Here is a 13,283-nt window from a genome sequence, read left to right as displayed (position 1 = left end):
GGAAATTAATTAAAAAGATAAAATAAGAGGAAATTATAATGTTATTTTAATTTCATAAAGTACGCATGGGTTTAAAAGTAATAAAGATTAAAAATAGAAGTCAAGTGGAAAAATTAAATAAAGTTATTTAATGATTCATTTAATATGCATTAAAAAGATAAAGCAAAGATTAATAAAAGATAATTTTGAGTTAACTCAGTTGAGCAAAGAGTCCTATCGGGTGAACGCACAATTAGTGCTCCGATTTGAAGAGAAAACTCTTTATCACAACTTTGAGGTTCATTTTTGGGGGACACGAATTTGGACAAGGAATTTGGGGGAGACAGAAATTTTGGGAAACACTTTTGGAAGCAAATTTTAGAAGGCGAATTCAAAAGAAGATTTTCAGAAGAAGGTTATTGAAGAGGAGCGAATTCTCTTACAGTTTTTGGAGATTGCATAATAGCATCAGGGTGAGGTAGGGTCTTGTGTTTGATCACGGGTTGAATGATGCAATTTGATAAATCCTGTCTTCTTCGTGCTTGTGGATTTTAAATCCGAATTGTTTGGATTTCACTGTTTGATCCTTTCGCTCTCTTGTTATGAACCTTATGATACTATATTGTATTTCATTTATATAACAGAATTGGAAGAATAAATCAATTTGAAACCCTTGTTCTACATGATAGAATTTTACAATTTAAACTAGGGAGAGCTTTTGAAAGAAAAGAAAAGAAAATCTTGATTGGAAATTCGGGTTATATTTATAAAAGTTTATAAAATAAAATAAAATTAGAATTTAAAAAAATAAAATAAAATAAAATGTTTAATTATACATGTTTAGTGATTAGATTGTTTATGTATTAAACAAAGATCCTTTTTAAAAATAGTATATATAATACTTGGAGGAAACGTATTTAAAAGTTTTTGATTGAAAAGAAAAATATATATATTTAATAAATTATTTTAATATATCTATAAATTTATTTATATTTTTAAATTAATTGGTTTATTAATAAAAATTTATTATAAACAAATTGTATTTAAAAAAAAATAAAAAAAATAAAAAAATAAAAAATTTTATAAAATAAATTTTTATACATTATAGTGGGGGGGAGGGAATTACCCCGTACCCACCCCCACTGTCGGCAGAGCCGACAGTACCTGCGTCGCAGGTACTGCGACGACAAGTACAGGGTACCTGCCGCCGCAGGCCTTGCGGCCGTAGGACTGCGGCAGACCGCAGGCGGTCTTAAAGCCGACGGGCTTAAAACGTATGAATATAATATGTTATGTTTTAATTTCGTTTTTTTCATAATTTATTTATTATTTATAAATTTATTTATTATTATTTAAAATTTTAATTAATAAATATTTTAATATATATATATTTTAATTAATAATATTTTAATCTATATTAATATTTAATAATTAAATATTAATGTATCTAACATAGTTTTTTTTGTAATATTAATTTATTAATAATTTTGGTTAAATATTAATAAATTAACAATTATTGAATGGATTAAAATAAGTAATTAGAATGGTAATTATTGATTAATTTAATTAAAATTAGTTTATTTAAAGTTAATTAATAATGAATATTATTTGATTTAATTGTAGATTTGGATTGTTGATTTAATGGAAGTTATTATAGAAATGGGTTAATCGTAAGGGGTACTTGTGAAAACTTAGTTACTTGAAATAGACGTTAAACTGGAATATAAACTTTACCTTAACTCAATAATATACTTTCAAATCCAATCTGTGAGACTTTGATGTTTTCTATGTGTTCTCTGTGTTTTGGGATTGTTCTAGTGTTGACCAGTTTAGGTTGTTACCAGAGGCTCGGGGTTGTGAATGTGATGTTATGATGATTTGGTCTCGATCTTTCTTAATTCGACCATGGTAATGTGAAGGAGTGCTCTATGACATGATTGTATTTACTAGTTGTTATTGCTTTCAGTCTTCTTGTGCGAAGCTGAGGTGTATGTTTATGAGATACCTGACTTAACCATTTTCGAGTCTCGATCAGTTATATTTGATAACCATTTTTGAGTCATCGATCAGTTATATTTGATAACCATTTTTGAGTCATCGATCAGTTATATTTGATAACCATTTTTGAGTCTCGATCAGTTACACTTAGATTGCTTTTGATCGTTTGAGAGGACTGAAGTGTTTGTTATGTTCTTGATGATGTCATGTGTTGACTTGACCATTTTGGAGTCTTTGATCAGTATTGTGATTTATCATTGATGCCTTCAGTTGCTGATAGAGAACTGTTGTGATCATATGATTATTATTTGATGCTTACCTGTTGCTCATGAAGAATTGATGTAATTTTTGTGGCTTATCTTTTATGATGTTTTTCAGTTGCTTGTATAGGACTGAGGTGATTTTATTATGATTCTTTGATTTGTGATTTCATGAGCCTAGGGTAGGTTATCTATATGTAGTGTCGGGAAGTGGCTTGCAATGGGGATCGGGGCCCTAAGAGTCTGCCTGGAGTAACCCATTGTAAGTTGTTTTAACAAGTGAAAACATCTCACCTAAATACTGGCTTAAATGAACCTAATAAGATAATTGTATGTTCTCTCCCATGCCTTGAGTGCTAGTACAGGCTAGGATGGGGTAGAGAGAACGCTTGGTTACGACCTTGCATTCCGCAGTATGCTTCGTCAGTACGAGAGGATACTAGTGGCCGCAGGGATCACTAGGGACCCGGGATTCTTAAGGGATTGCTCGGGTAACTTCTACGTGACTTTTGCGATGACACTTTCCCGCTTGCATAGCAGGTTTCCTACGTGTCTTTGTGGTGCCTCTGGGTCTAGATGTCTAACTATGTTGGAACCTTTGCATTAGTGTACTTGTAAGATTTTCCAGACTTAGAGAGTACTTGTGTTTTGTGTTTTGATACCTTGTTTGGGACTTGAGACTATCTCCTCAGCGCGGTGGGAGTGGACCATTTAGGTTCCACACGGTCGAGTGGTAGTGCTTTTTACTCTTACCATTGAGATCCGTCCGTGGTCACCGTGGCTAGAGCTTTCTTGGTTGGTATTTACCTTCACTATGTTCTTGGATTATTATGATGGATGGTTAGATTTTATGATAGATGTTTTATCATTATGGATGTATGGATGTATCAGGTATTGTATTAGTTTCATTTATTTTACTGTACTTTGTATCATGGATTTGAGGATGATGTATCTTTATCTTTACATATGTATATTCTTATAAGCCTTTCATACCCTGTGACATGTACAGTGGATGATTGAGCATTCCGAATTAAATTGCCAAGAGACATTCAGAGCAAATGTATATTATGGACATTGGACTTTCTGATTATTTTTTCATATGTATGTGGTAGTTGTTAGACTTAGAATTAATTAAATTTGAATGTGACTCAACGTTTTGGGATCCTTAAGGAATGTAACTTGTGATGTATGTTTGTTGATGATTACATGTAATTGCTTCCGCTACTATGTGTTTGATGTGTATGTTATACATTCTTACTTTAAAAAAAAAAAAATGTTTAGCAAACTTAGTGAAACTTTAGGTTAATTCTTTTGGATCCCTTGGCGGGGCGTTACAAATATCAAGAGATACAGTAATCGTTTAGAGCATGGCGTACTTCCATTTTGCTCAGTTTTACTATCAGGAAAACTCATTAGAACCCTGAACGTCACCAGCTCATAAACAGTTAGACCCAGTTTCAAACACAGGAGGCTCTGTCCTATAAATTAATATTATTCACTTATAGATTGGACTTTCATAAATGAAGGTGCTTTGTTAAAGAGGCTACCTAGTAGTTGTATTTAATGCTACATAATTGGTTGCATGTATACACTTAGCATGAAAACTTAGGGTACATGATGGGTGGTATGTAATCATTTGTGAAATTCTGATTCACCCATAAGTTTTTGATACAAGAGTAGTTAAGAAAGGTTGAAATGGAGTGATAGAAGTGCATCTCTAAAAGTAGGGTTTGAGGCTGGAACTAGGGATTCATCCTAAGTATCGCACTCTCTCCGTGGACAAAGCCAATAAATGCTTCTTTTAACTATAGAAGAAATATAATAGTGTGATTATTTTAATTTGTTAACAAGCATTGTTGCAACTTGTGAGACATGCATATGGGCTTTTTAGCCATGTGCAATGCCACTTAGGGTTGACTGCATTGAAGAAGGCAATGGTGAAACAAGAGGATGTTTAGGAGATTGGCATTACACCTACACTGAATGTAATTTAGAATTGTACAGAAGATTTTTTCTCACATGCCACCCTTGCATCTGCATATGATTGTTATTTTTGTTATTTGAGTGTCTGGAAGTGTTGCATCAACAATCTTTGTTGTTACTTTTCTAGATCTACTTTAATAAGATTGTTGGATTGTCTATTTTTTGTCGATATTTAGAACTCATGGCTTTGGTGGCTCTGAAAGTAGGGTATGATACTGGAACTTGGGATTCACCCGAACGATTGTCCTCTTTTATTGCAAAAGCCCATGGACAAAACTTATAATTGCTCCTTTAAACTCTAGGAGAAATATAATAGTGTATTTTTTATTTTATTTTTAAATTTCTCAACAAGCATCACTACAATAAGAACGCGAGACATGCATATAGGCTTAATTGTCATGTGTAATACCACTTAGCATTGAGTGCACTCAAGAAGGTGATGGGGGAAACAATAAGAGGATGATATGGAGATATGCATTGTGTGTGATATGCCCTATTTGAAAATATTACACTTCCATTCACCATAGGCAATTTACTTACGAATGCTTGTTAGTTTTATGTTTTCCATGTAAATATGTGTGTGGAAGAGAGCATGAACAACACTTATTATCTATTTTTATTGAATTATTTCATATTGTAACCCTTTGGGAGCAACACAAGCATCACTAAATTTGACGAGTCAATGGATGAGCTTGTATAGTTAACCAACCTTTTTAATTCCCCCACTTATGCATCACATTGGTTTAAGATTATTCATTAGTATGCCTTTGTAAACACTTTGTTATTGACAAGAGGATATGGACCGACTAAGAGGTGCAACCAAATATGATTGGTGAGGGATTGTCATTGATGGCAACTCAATGATAACATAAAGTAGAACTGATCGATGAGACAAGGCATATGATTGGCAATACTTAGTTATGGTTGGTGTGTTAAGGAGAAGTAATGAGGAAATGCAAATCAAATGGAGTGATCGTAAGAGCTCTATGTGTCAAAATATGATTGGGTAATATGTTCAAAAGTTACCTATGATAGAAGAATGATTGATGATTGATGTGATCAATATAGTCGAAGATAAATAAGTGATGATGAGTTTCATTGGATGAAGTAATAATTATTTGACAGTTAGAAGATAGAAGAAAGAAAGGTGACAAGATTCTATTAGAAGCTTTTGCAAGTCAAACATGTTTTGACTACTTTAGGGAATTGCACAAGAAGACCTAATCATAATCAAGATGTAATTGATAGGTGAGATAAGGCATATGATCGGTGACAACCATGATGGGTGTGTTAAGGAGAAGTAATGAGGAAATGCAAATCAAGTGGAGTGATCATAGGAGCTCTACGTGTCAAAATATGATTGGGTAATACGTTCATAAGTTACCTGTGACAGAAGAATGCTTGATGATTGATGGTGATTGATGCAGTCGAAGACAAATAAGTGATGATGTGTTTCATTGGATGAAGTAATGATTATCTGATATTTAGAAGATAGAAGCAAGAAAGGTGAGAAGATTCGAGATGAAGCTTGTGCAAGTCAAACATGTTTTGACTATTTTAGGGAATTGCACAAGAAGACCTAATGACAATCAAGTTGGTGGTTGAAAACATGTTAAGGATATAAAGATACGAGAATTGAACAAAGTGCAAGAGCGATATGTTTGTAATTTGAATGAAGTGTGAAGATTAAGTGACAATAGGAGGCAAGTGCGATTGTGTGGAGAAATAGAGATTGAGTAGAGAAAAGTTGCAATGTTAGTAGAGAAGAAAGGATTTGGTAGGCAAGGAATGCTACAGATAGGTCATTCAATTTATTTCTTAACAATTGTAGCAAGGGCAATCCCTTAATTAGGCATACTTTAACTAGTTTTCTGTTGTAAATCTTGTAACAGGGTGGACCCTTAAAAAGAGTTCTAAATCCTCTAACTGAGGTAGATCCCTATAGATCTTCTTGTGCTCCTAACAATGTACAAAGCACTCCTAATGCAATGAACCCCCCAAAAGGGTATTTGTAAGCTCATAACAAGATGAACTTTTTTATTGTGTTGAAAGGCTTGTGGCTATCATCCACATCATGGTTTTTACCCTCTAAGGGTTTCCATGATACCAAAAGAATTGTGTTATGTTTTGTGCTTTTGTGATTGATTAGTGGATTAAGTTTGTTTATTTGAACAGTTATTTGATTAGTGTTTTTGGAAGTAAAGTTTGATCGGTATTTTGAATTAGTTGCTTACTTCTTGTACTGATTCACCCCCCCTATGAGTACCATTTCATACCAAATTGGTATTAGAGCCTAGGTCCTCAAGAAGATAGTCTTAACAATTAGAGGAAAAGATTCGTGAAGATGGACATGTATACATATGATAAAGAGCTTGAGGAACAACTAACATGATTCATGACAAGAGAGTTGACTGAAATGCTAAATGAAAGACAAGACTACATAGAGCAGTTATTTGAAGGTGCCATGGTTGAAGAGTTTGAAAAGTCATTGAAGAATTGATGGAGAAAAATGAAAAGTTGAAAGAAAAAGTCAAAATTTTGAAAAGAGAACTTGAAGGATACTGTAAATGTATGTGAAGATCTTGAAGCAAAAAGGATTGTAGAAGATGCAATAAAACATTCTGAAGATGCAAAGAAAGTAGCTGAAGATACATTAAAGGCAAAAGAGGAGGGACTCAACCAGCTCAAGAAAGAATTAATGCTAGTACAAAGGCAAATACATGATGTTGATGAAAACCAACAAGTTATACATGAGAATGAAAGATTGAGGGAAGAAGTTGACAAGCTGAAAAAGGAATTGAAAATTGAGAAGGAAAACAATAAAAGAATGAAGAGGTACAATGAAAGTTCAAAGAAGCTTGATGAACATGTAAATAGTCAAAGGAAACAAAAAAACACAACTGGTTTGGGTTTCACTCAAGGAACATTTGAAGTTGCAAAATCATCAAAGCTGAAGGAGACTCAATCAGATTTGAAGGTACAATCAAGCATTACTAGTAAGAAACCAAAAAAAACCCACTTGCTTCAATTGTGGTAAAATTGGTCATACTACTAATGTTTGTAGAAAGATGTAATGTGATGACTAGACCTAGAGAGATAAGTTCTAAGGTTGATAAGCAATTGCGAAATGGTAGCATTGAAAGGTTGGCACATTAATCGGTTACAGAGAAAGGTTATCGACTAATAGTATTAACCATTGACAAAGTACCATTTACTGTTTGAAGAGGTGCAACAATTACTTTTGGAAATAAATAAGGAAAAAATGATTTTATTTGTCACATTGCTATATAGAAACACTCTTGAGAAGCTATCTATTGCAAACACCATGATTGTTATTTTGTGCTAATTTGAGAGTTGTAAGAGGAATTTATTTGCAAAGACCACAACTGATGAAGCTAGAAATATCTTTGTGAAGTGTGACAAGGTCTGAAATTTTGCATTTAGAGTGCGTCATGGAGCACAAAGTGGATATTCCTATCCTAATCGATGTAATTGAGAAGCCCTAACTAGTTTTCAAGTTACATCCATTGAAGGCAAGTGAGATTGACATGACGTGAGCACCATCCTCGATACCTCTTGGAGTGCTATTAATAAAGACTTTTGATCATACATCTATTGCAAGATTGAAGAATTGAGAGTGAAAGAAATAAATGAAGCATTTGGAGAATTGTGTGTGCATGATAGGTTGAAGAATGAGCACAAGCTTTTTTTTGGAAGCAAAAATTTTCACCTAAGTGGTTGACATTCCAAAAAATTTCCAACACAAATGGTTTGATATGTACTGAGAAAACTTCATGAAGAATTGTTGTGGCTAGACATACTATATAAGATAACTAAAGCAATCATGTAGTAACTGAGTTATGCGCAACTGGTGAAATACCCTCCATATGAATAAAAGATGGAAGTTTGGTCATACGACTAACTAAGATCAAATTTGATTCAAGAGCCACGAAGGTTAGTAGCATTGAAGTCATAGGGTAAACTTTAAGAAATCCCCCTCCAGAAAAAGATATAAATTATTGACGAATCTTTCATTATTTTGGAAAACTAAATTATTTTTATCGATGATTCTCTCATTTTTTTAAATTTTAAATATTATTTACATTGGCAATTATTTTGGAATTATAAATTTTGAGTAGAAAATATTGGTGAATCTCAATAATAATAGGAAGTTCACTAATCATCATGGAATATTACAAATCAAAATTGAGCATGTTTTATCTCTTGGAAATTATGAGGATAATTACATTATATTTTAAATCAATAGTGAAAACTAAATATTGGTAATATATCCCTAAAGTAACTAATAATTATGATAATTCTTGGTGAATTAATTTTAATTTCTTCAATAATATATAATATTTAGGTGAATCAAATCTAATAATGTATTGAATATTGTGGCAAACTTCGAGTTTAAATTTTTTAATAAAATAAATTATTGAGCGATTTTAAATATTTTATAACTAAATTTAATACAAATGTGGCGATTTAGGTTGCATTAAATCTTAAATTATTAGCCACACTACTAGCAAATTTTTTTTAAAATTCACAAAATTATGAATATTCACCACTAAAAAACACCCTAAGGGCCCGTTTGGTTGTTGGAATACAACCGGAATAGGAATAGGAAATTAGAATATGATTTGTATTCTTTGTTTGGTGCGTGGAATAGGAATAGGGAATAGGAATACGTATTCTCATTTTAGCCCCAAAATGAGCTTTTGTCTATTCCAAAAAATACCTGTAATTGGAATTGCTATTCTTGCATTCATTTTAACTTTTTCAAATTTGATTAAATTTTCAAATCCACTTTGACCTGGGGTGAGCGCTGGAACTTTGTTTTCAATATTTTCAAATATTTCAGCGATTTTCCAATGGCGCCAATTGCATCTTCAAAAATATTTTCAAATGGTGCCGATTGCAAGTTAACCCTATTCCAATTCAAGCTTGCATAACCAAACAGGGGATAAACAAGATTGGATTGCATTTTTCCATTCCTATTCTTCATTTTCCATTCTCATTCAAATTTTCTATTCTAATTCTCAATTCCTACGCTTGCAACCAAACGGGCCCTAATTGAAGATATAGAGGCGAGGTATGCAACACTGGGAATAGGTTATAGAGTCCATCAATCAAGTAGATTGAACAACATGCGTGGTGGAGCCATTCACACAACATTCAAAATGGTAAAAGAAGATGCAGTTTATGATTTGAGTGAGACGTTAAAAGCCAACAGTTTGCAAACAGAGATAAACCAAAAGAAACTAGAAGTAACCATTCAGGTTTGGATATATCCTAGTATGTATCTTTTTCTACTTGCAAAATTTATTTCTAGGAAAAGGTATGGTTTAATAGCCAAAGGATGAACATTTGATAGTACAAATAAATGAGTTCATTTAGGATTTAGGAGCCAATTTCTATAGTATCATGTGAGGATACTTCAAAGATTTTTAGTCCATAATGTATAAAAAAGAGAGAATTCCTACTCATATGGTTGAAGAAAAGAAGGAAGACATGTTTTCTAGTTGACACCGATACATGCATTATACAAGCAATTCAACCTAGGATATTCTGATTACCTTTAATTGGTTATGAAGAAAATAAAGACGCAATAATAACTCATGCTAATAAATTGTTGTCTAGATCTATAGATGTTATAGCTCAAAGATTTGGAACTATGAGGAAGCATTTTCGAAGATCAAAATGAAGCTCAAGAAACTTATGATTCAAAGAAAGTCTTAGAGAATGATGAGTATGTTGACACAAGGGTTTGGTAGTGTAGAACCAAACACACTAGCAGTTACAATTGAAGGGTTTGAACACACAACTCTAATTGAGTTGACAAGTGAAGGAGACTAAGAAACACCTAAAAGGACCTATTAGAGAGAGGTTAAAGGAAAGACACATGGACCACTAAGGACAAGGCAAGCCAAAGAGGTGAAAGAGAAAGTGGTTAGTGAAGAGGAGAAAGAAAAAGACAAACATGATGAGACGTGTAAAAGTTGTTGAAGAAGTTGATCCAAATAAAGCCAAGGAAAGTGGTAAGCCAACATATCCCAATACAGATTTTATTGTCAAAGACAATGAAGAATGAAAGATTAAATGATATAGAAGACAATTATGAACTTTGTGATGATAAAGACAAGACAAAGGAAGTTGTAAGGTATATGCATAACTTTCATAAGAGACCAGGTAAACTTTATGGGGCAATTCCCAAAGAGATTTACAAGCTAGTTGATGGAAGATGGAGAACAAAAATGAAGCTAAGTAGAGAAATCATGGAAGGGGCACTCATGGAATTAACTTCAGAATTGAGTTGTGAAGAAATTTAGATAATGATTGAAGTTAGCAGACAAGACTTCAATACAAAGTTGCAAGCATTATGATTGGAGACACTCAGCGTGTACATAATGAAACTATTGAAACATGGAAGAAAGTGATGGCTACACAAGAAGAAATTGAAAGAGAGAGAAAATAGAAGGATGTAACCAATGAAAGTATGATAGAGAAACCAACCTTAGCCCAAACTTACATTCCATCATAAATTATTGGACAAGTCAAAGGCGAGACATCGAGACAAGAACATGTCAAGCGTGAAGAATAACAGATTGGTTGTGACGCAATAATCATAGATGATATGCCCTATGAATAAATTGATCACACACCCAAAGTTCAACCTATTCAATCATTAATAGCTATAAAAGAAGAAAGTGTGAAAGGATCAATAACTATGAAAAGAAAATTGAGTTTTGGTAGCACTGGTGAAAGAAAAAGGAGCTATTGCAAAGATCATCATAGATGAAGAAGATGAAAATGAAGGATATAAAGCACTCAAGAATGTTGACACCACAAAGCTAAAACCCAAGGAGCTATTTGAGTATTTTGACAAGTTGGAGAGAAAGGAAACAAAGGGATATATTGAGGTTAAAGAAGAAGAAAACTAGAGTAATGGAAGCAACTAAAAACATTCTAGGAGAATTAGTACCTGATGTTGAATGTGATCCAAATACAAGTCTAATTGATCAAATGGACATCTTGATCAAATCTATTGCAAAGAAAGTTCCAGAATTAGAATTAGTAGCAATCAAGATGGTCGAGAACAATTGTGAGAGGAAGAAGACATAATAGCTAATAGAAACAATAGAAAAAGATAAGGTAACTTTATTTGATCAGGTCAATGAAGTGAAGATGATATTAATGGATTTTGGGCAATTGATGAATAAAATATCAAACCTATTTCACTTACACAAATGATTTGGAGAAGTGCAAGAATGTGGCACAAAAGGAGCTTTATACATTGATTGAATAATTTGATCAAATCTCAAGTTCAAACCATGGAATATAATTCTAAGGTAGAATTTATTACACAAAAACTAAGACAAATTCAAATTGAAGGTGAAAAGAGGATAACTACATTACTAGAGTTACAATCCTATATAGCCCCTACAATGGAGAAAATACAACTATGTAAGGAATGCATAAAGACTACTCAGTCTACCTGATACGAGTACCTTGGACTTAGTGGAAGAATTGACAACAAACTTACATGGACAGTTAGTCACACTGTCATACTTGAAGAATTCATTGGAAGAATAAATGGAGTCAGCAAAGAAAAATTTCAAGGAATCATTTGACGGGTTATAAAGTACTCATGTTTAAGTTCCCTTTGTCATTGTTGACAAAATAAGGGGGGCAAGTAGTAGTAAGGGGGAAAGAATAGTAAAAATGACAACAAAGAAAGCAAGACATAACCATAGAGGATGCAAAGAGAAAGGGGTTTAGTTAAATGATGAAACATTTTTACAATCAACATATAAGGTTTTGCCATCAATACCAAAGAGGGATATTGTTGACATTTGGCATTGAGAAGAGGAGATTGATTGGCTAAAAGGTGCAAGCAAATATGATTGGTGAAAGGTTGTCATTGATGACAACTTAGTGATACTAGAACTGATCGATGAGACAAGGCATATGATCAGTGACACTTAGTCATGACCTTCGTGTTAAGGAGAAATAATGAGGAAATATGAATTAAGTGATAATAGGAGTTTCTATAATACCTATATAGATCAAGTTTGTGATAGAAATTCGTAATGATGAGATGAAAGAAACAATCTATGTTAGACTATGATTGAGTGATATGTTAATAAGTTACTAATGATAAAAGAATGATTGTCGATACAATCAAAGAAAAATAAGTGATGATGTGTTTTATTGGACGAAGCAATGATTATTTGACAATTAGAAGATAGAAGAAAGAAATGTGAGAATGTTCAAGATGAAGCTCGTGCAAGTCAAACATGTTTTGACTTTTCTAAGGAATCACACAAGAAGACCTAATGATGATCAAGGCAGTGATAAAAATGTGCTAGGGATATTGAGATACATGAATTGAACAAAGTGCAAGCATGACAGGTTTGTAATTTGAATGAAGGGTGAAGATAAAGTGGCAATAGGAGTACTTGCATTTTTGTTACACTTGAAAAGAAGAGAAGTGAGTATTGGAAGTATTGAGAGGTGAATGTGAAATTTGTATGTGATTACATCAACTGCAATCATGTAGAGAAGAAAAGATTGAGCAGAGAGAAGCTACAATGTGAGCAAAGAAGAAATGATCTAATAAAAAACTAGTTCTACAGATAGATCATCCAACTCGTCGTTTCGAACGGTTGCAACAAGGGCGATCCTAACTAGCATTTTCGTTGTAAATCATTTAATAGGGTGAACTCTCAGAAGGAGTTCTAATCCTCTAACAGAGGTAGATACCAACAAACATTCTTGTATTCCCAACAATGTACAAAAAAACTCCTAATAGGGTGAACCCCTAGAAATGGTATTCGTAAGCTCCTAATAAAGAAACCTTTTAATTGTAGTGAAAAACTTGTGGATATTATCCCCACTCTAGTTTTCACCCTCTAATAAGGGTTTCCATGATACCAAAATAACTGTCTTATGTGTTGTGCTTCTATGATTGATTGGTGGATTAAGTTTGTTTATATTAGTAGTTATTTGATTAGTGTTTTTGGAAGTAAAGTTAGATCAATAGTTTGAATTAGTGGCTTA

This window comes from Cupressus sempervirens, chromosome 10 (genome assembly GCF_028749045.1).
Source record: "Cupressus sempervirens isolate cs-2001-9-10 chromosome 10, ASM2874904v1, whole genome shotgun sequence".
NCBI lineage: Eukaryota > Viridiplantae > Streptophyta > Pinopsida > Cupressales > Cupressaceae > Cupressus > Cupressus sempervirens.
Note: the sequence above shows the minus strand (reverse complement) of the source record.